Below are 6,808 nucleotides of genomic sequence, written 5' to 3'. Positions count from 1 at the left end.
TGAGGGTAGACATTGTCCAGGAAGTTTTAAAATAAAAAATGTTACTTTTCTACCACACGCCTTATATGCTTGAGATACAAAGTTGTCCTGGTGAAGAAAATTAGCAGCAAGAGTACACATGAAAACGGTAATACAGGAGAGGTTGTAGAAAGGCGAAGGGCTTCTGCGTTCATTTCGTACCTTAGTGCAGACTATTGTGTTTATGTGTGGTTTATCTTGTGATGTCTTTTAGCTACAATCGCCTTGCCCACCTGTCGTGCTCCTTTCTAAGGGAGAGAACGCTTAGGACATGAGCCTGCCGCATAACCCACACTGTCAGAATTCCTCTGTGGAGCGGTAACGCTAGCAAACTCACGCGTTCACCTTAGATAGTACTAGTGAGAAAAGACACAAAAGAACAACTGTTCCACAGACAGCGCCCAGTGACGATGCCACTGCTCTCTTGACCGACCCCAAATTTAGCACTTGGTCGCCCGTGTGCCGCAGTGGTGTGCCTGTGGGCAGCCCCTGCTCTCCATGACAGCAACTACTTTTGATAAAATAACTAAAAATAATGAAGAAGATGAAGATCATAACAATTATGACAAAATGACGGCAGAGCTAAAATGAACTATACCAAGAGAAAGAACCACATTCAAACTCTGCCAGACCACTTTTTGTGAAAATACTAACACATAATGCATGTTAAGCCTATTCTACCATCTGCACCATAGATTCTAAAACCTATTTGGTCTAATGCACAGTCCGCCCCCCCACCGCCTCCCAAATTAAAAATGTTTCTACTATGGTCTGCCATCTAGGCTACAGTGTAGGTATCGGCTGTCACAGCCCTCTCGGATCATTCATGGCCGCCTGATTTGTGATCGACATTCACCCTGAGACTGAAGCTCTTTTTTTCATGAACCAGGTTTGCGGTTTTTAAAAGTGTGTTTTCTTGGGAAAGATTATGTAAGAAAGAGAAGTGAAAGGGCAAGGAAGAAGAGAGCAACTGGCCCAGCAGGAAGAACCTAGTCCACAGGAAATCAAGCAAGCAATCACAAGGATTACAGTCAAGACAGTAGGGCTACAACAGCCTCACAATCTGTTTTTAAAAATACTGCTTGCCCTGAGCTGTTTTCAAGACTAGTAATCCGAATGACACCCTAGACCCAGACCAACACTCACGGCCAAGGCCTTTTAGGCCTGAGAGATCTGAACTTCTCTCAGGACACACGGTGTGACGGCTGTTTCCAAAAGGGGTGGCTTGACCCTTAGGCAATTTTTAAAAGTCAACTGTTAATATCTCGATTAGGCTGCTCTCTCACTCCTGGCTATCAAGGCAGTGCTGACTCGCAGTGACCCCTGTGGGTTTCCAAGACTGTGATGGGAATAGAAAGCCCGGTCTTTCTCCCCAGTTCTTGGTTTCAAACATGGTTGCCTACCATGTGGACTGAAGCCCAATGAGTGACTGTGAGGTGTCTCGGGTGGGAACAACTTCGGTTCTTGGCTTCCCAGGAGAAAGTATTCACGCAGAAGCCTGGTTTGTGATCCAAGTGAGTTTTTATAAAGGATGGAAGAAGTTTCGTGTTTTACAGTCACTGAACACAGGCAACCTTGCGGGACTACACACCCACACTTGGTAGCCTGAGGCCAGAGAGAGACAGCGTGGCCAATGGGAAGGGCAAGAAAGAAGACGAGAGAGGTAGTCTCACGGTCCAGGTAGTTGAGGCCTTTTTATAGTCCATGGTATTGGCTGACTCCATCAGCTGAATTGAGCCCAGCTGGGCCTAGTTTGGGCCACCCAGATGTACCTCCACCTGGCTCGGGTTTGAATTGGCACATGCCCAGAAGTCTTTATGGCTGGCTGAGGCTTGCCTGGTTCTCCAGGTATAGAGGGACAATCCTGTTTCTTGCTACCTGACATAACCACTACACCCTGAAGGGAGTAAATTTTTTAAAAAGAAGGTATACCTGAATAGATTACATTCTAGAAGCTATACCAGTCTGGAAATTGGGAAACAATGTGTGTAGGTTTTCTCACATGACCTTGCTCAGGCAGGGGCCCCAAGGCTAGTCATCTCTTCAGTGGGGTCAGAGACTTAAAACTGATTTTTGAAGAAGGGGAGAACACGCAACCAGTCACCTTGAACCTGGACATCAGTGGATTGACAGAGTAACCAGAGTGTGAGGTGAAGGGGGAGAGGGGTTCCCCACAAATCATCACAGGTCCGGTAGGCGCAATTGTACAACGATAATAAGTAAGGATTATAATAAAGTCATAGCATGAGACTTAGAGGAGAGATTGGGATAAATGGAGTCAGACACAATGGTAGCATTGCTCACCTCAGCCCCGCTTGATGGTCCTCTTGGGGGGAACCCGGCCACGAGAGCAGGAGCAGCCTCGGACCAAGAACTGGGGAGCCTTTCGTAGCCCGAGAGCCAGAGAGGGCCTCCGGAATCCAGGACCGGGAAGAGCCTCCAGGCCCCTGGAAGCCAGAGAGAGCTCCCAGGCCCGAGAACCGGGGAGAGCTTTTCTTTATTGTTAACCAAGCATCTCCCTTTAGGGGGACATGATTATAGAATCACACGTCACAGCAAGGGGCAGTACAATAGGCATACACATTGTAGGAAGGGGATCTATGATAGGCATAAGCGTAACCGGAAGGGGATGAGCTAGGGGTGTGCCCATAGGAATGGGAAGGTCTAGGGGTATACATGTGACAAGATGGGCGGACCCTAGATTCATGATGGCAGCCTAAGCTTGGTCCTCCTTGGGCAGGTTTGACCTCTCTGGGGTCTCCTACAAGGAAACAGACAGCTACTATCCTTATCAGAAGGGGGTGGGCCCTACTTGTGGGATAAACGGTGTCTGCTTGGTCTAGACAGCTGATAACTCTCAGGGAGAATGACCCCCAATCCACTCCTGATGACCTCCAAGTGTACAGTCATTCTCAAGCAGCTAAGTCTGGCATATATTTGGGGGAGACAACCTGGGAGAAATCCTTCTGTTTCCCTTACCAGAGCTCCATTATATATAAATCAAAAGCAAAATACTAATAGATAAGGGTTTCAGTTTTTTTCCACCATATTAATCACATTTTTTTCCCCATTAATAAAAGAACTACCATAGACTTTTTCCTTTCTTTGAATAAGTTTATTCCTGCTACAGTTAGTCTTTTGTGGTGGTGTTGCTATTTTAAATAACTGCCTACTTTTTGAGTTTACTGACTGGAAAAACCTAAAAAATACATAAAAATAAGAAGTGTAGAATAAAGAACACATTCAGCTAAAACACAAATAATTCAGGGGTATACACACACACAAATTCAGTAACTGTATCACACCCAAAGTTGATACATTTGCATATGGGTGTCGATTTTTTTACAGTTTGTTTGAATCCGGAGCTAAGTAAGGTGTCCAGATTACAACTGATTCACAATAGTGGTATAAATCTTTTCATCTGTTTCAGTGGTTCTCAAACGAATCTACATGACACCCACCTTGGGAAAGCATCTTGTGCCAGCCCTGCCCCAGAGTTCCTCAGTTTGTGAGTACGAGGTGGAGCTTGACAATTTGCATTTCTAAGAAGGTTTGCATTCCAGGTGATGCTGATATGGAAAAAAGCAATTCCTATAAATTAAATAGACTCAAACAAATGAACATAGATGTGTAATACCTAAAGGGGGGGGAAATTCAGACCATTTGAAATATAGGTAATTTCATTATAAACCCACAGTAGGATGGACCCTACCCAACAGACGGAAACAAAACAAGAAAGACCCTTCAAATATAATTTTTTGATCTCTTGACTGATGCTTCCATCAACATTGATTGTGGATCCACAAACAATGAAATCTTTGACAACTCCAATCTTTTCTCCATTTATCATGGTGTTTCCTATTGGTCCGGTTTCGAAGATTTTGGTTTTCTTTACACTCGGTTGTAATCCATCCTGAAGGCTGCAATCCTGGATCTTCAGCAAGAGCTCCAAGTCCTGCTCACTTTCATCAAGCAAGGTTGTGTCATCTGCACATCCCAGGTTGTTAATAGCCTTCTTCCAATCCCGAGGCTGCATTCTTAATGTAATCCAGTTTTTCTGATTATTCGGCCAGCATACTTCACAATGGATCTTGAAATGTCCTTTCTGGTGATGAATACAATGTCATTCCTCTTGATTGTATCATTCCTGGCATGGCCAGTACCAGTCCATTTCAGCTCACTAGTGCCTTGGATATTGATCTGTATGTGTTCCATTTTGATGATCTCTAATTGTTCTAGATTCACAATTTGTACATTCTAAGTTCCAGTTATTAGTAGATTTTTGCAGCTATTTCTTCTCATTTTGAGTTGTACCACACCAGCAAATGAAGTTCCCAAAGGTTTTACTCTCACACACTGTACTTCATGCTATCACGGTTAACTTTACTTTGAGAAAGCAGCTCTTCCTTAGCCACAGTTTGAGTGCCTTCTGACCAGAGGGGCCCATCCTCTGGGGCTCTCTCTGTTTAAAAATTTAAATCATTGTATTGGGAGCTCTTAGAGATATCATAACATTCCATAGTTCAGTCACATCAAGCAGTATTGTACAATTGCTACTATAATCAATTTCAAAACATTTTCTTTCTTCTCCCCTTTATCCCTTCCCTTCTCCACCCTACCCCCCAGGAACCCTTTTTTTAACCCTATAATAGGTTTTTTTGGGGGGGCGTTGGCCATATTTTACACAATCCAATATATTCATTCACGTACAATTCTGTTCGACCCCATTGAATGGGGTTGTACAGTCATCGTTGCTCTCAGTTCCCTATTTCCCTCTCACTTCCCATCCCCTCAGGGAACCATTACTCCTGTTACTGTTTCTGACAGGTTATCTATCTTGGCTTTCATGTACTCAATGATCTTATATATAAATGATCGTATGCAAATCTGTGGTAGTTATGTAACCTGGTGTCAATTTGGGACTTGAGAGGATTAAGAGTGAAGGGGTGGAGTCTCATCTGTCAATCGGGTCATAGCCCATGAGGCCTCTGCGTGGTGGTGGCATTGACTACATTATGTTAATCAGTGAAAAAATAAATAATTTTCTAGAAAGATCAGAAATCTCTAAGAACCTGACATTAACGTCAGTCTAAAATAGCAAACCCTCATTTATCCATTCACCAAGCACATATCGAGCACCATCTTGGTGTAAGACCTGAGCTAGGAGCAGGGTGGGCACAAAAGTGAAGTACGATTCTGTACGGAGAAACGTCCAACTACTGGCACCCGTGAGCTTTAGCCTTCTCATTCAACAAAAGACAATAATTTCTGCCATGATGAATGACGTGAACACTCATGAAATTCTTATAAAGATAAGTCAAGAAAAATGTATATAGAGATACATTATAAATTATAAGGGGATATTACTAACAACAATCGAACAATGAAAGGCCATTGTTTTGCTTTTGTTTGTACTGAGCAACTCTTTGACTCTCCCACCCCACCTTAATCATCTGTTTCTACTGAGTTAGCCTAGAATCAGGTGATTTTTCTAATGCTCATTTGGCTGAAAGCTTTAGCGTTATCTAGTGAAATCTGCTGATAAAGGGCTAGACTTGTGGATGGACAAATTCTGTTACCTTGTAGGCTTGGTGCCACCGGTTTTACTGGATAATTTAAAGTAGAACACTTAATTAACAACTTTATCTTCTTCAATACAAAATAAATAAAACCTGTTCCCAGTTTATCTCCATAGTCAGATTTATCAATGCACAATAAAGATTTTAAAAAGCACGTAGAAGACTCCAAAATAACATGAAGTACTATTATAACTACTCAAAAAAATCACATGTCTACAGATATAGAAGTTATAATCTCTGGAACTCTGATATGACTCAGTCTTGAGTTCATATCACCTCATCATCATGATACATATCAGTCATGTCAGCAATTCAAACTAGGTACAGAGATTAATAAGTTATAGTGTTCTTGTGAGTAAGGGAGGTAAAAAACAATCCGGTGGTGTATACAGCAGTAGAGATAAGTACATCGATGGAAATATGAGTGTGTTTGGGGAACTGAATCAGCAAAAATTAGTTAAAAATAAAAACCAACTCCCCCTCCTCCTCAAAAGACCCCTGCCTATAAAGGAGTTTAGAGTCTAGAGGAAGAGACATTTATACCAACAGCAAACTGGTCTATAGGAAGGAACACAATGTATCATAGGGACATTGTGCTCTGGGAGGAATTTGGGAGGGGAGGTGGAGTGACAAGTGCCAAATTCTAAAGAATTTATTGGATTTGGCTGGAGGGAAAAATTGGGGGGGGGGATCATTTTAGACAAGAAGAACAATGTAAACAAAAGTAAGCAGGAAAGAATCCAGTCGTTCAGATGGCAGAGCACTGGAGATACTGGGGAAGTGCCAAGCGATGAGATGTCTAGGATGGTAGATACGGCTAACTGACGAAGAGCCGTGGGTTTTGAAATCTCCAACACGGAGTGATTATGAGCAGGGACGCGACATGATCAGATTTATGGATTAAGACCATTCTCCGGTAGGGTGGACATAGATTACAAGGCGGCAACCCTTCGGACCTGTGAGGAGGAGGACTATCCATTCAACATATGATTAGTAAATTCCTACTATGAACCAGACGAGACTGTGATAGACATAGTCACAGCTTCATGGAATTCCAAGGTGGTGGAAGAAGTACCAGTCAAACATATATTCCAAGCAAATGAACAGAAAACAAGTAAATCAAGGGGACAGAGATTATGGGAGACTGTGACAGTGGTCGTAGTGGATCTCTGCTATTTTTCTCTGCTCAACATCCTTCTCCGCCTCCCCTC

Source organism: Echinops telfairi, unplaced genomic scaffold (genome assembly GCF_000313985.2).
Source record: "Echinops telfairi isolate 266 unplaced genomic scaffold, ASM31398v2 ScPeMD7_7424;HRSCAF=8462, whole genome shotgun sequence".
Taxonomy (NCBI): domain Eukaryota; kingdom Metazoa; phylum Chordata; class Mammalia; order Afrosoricida; family Tenrecidae; genus Echinops; species Echinops telfairi.
The sequence above is the reverse complement of the archived record's forward strand: the minus strand, read 5'-3'. Positions refer to the sequence as shown.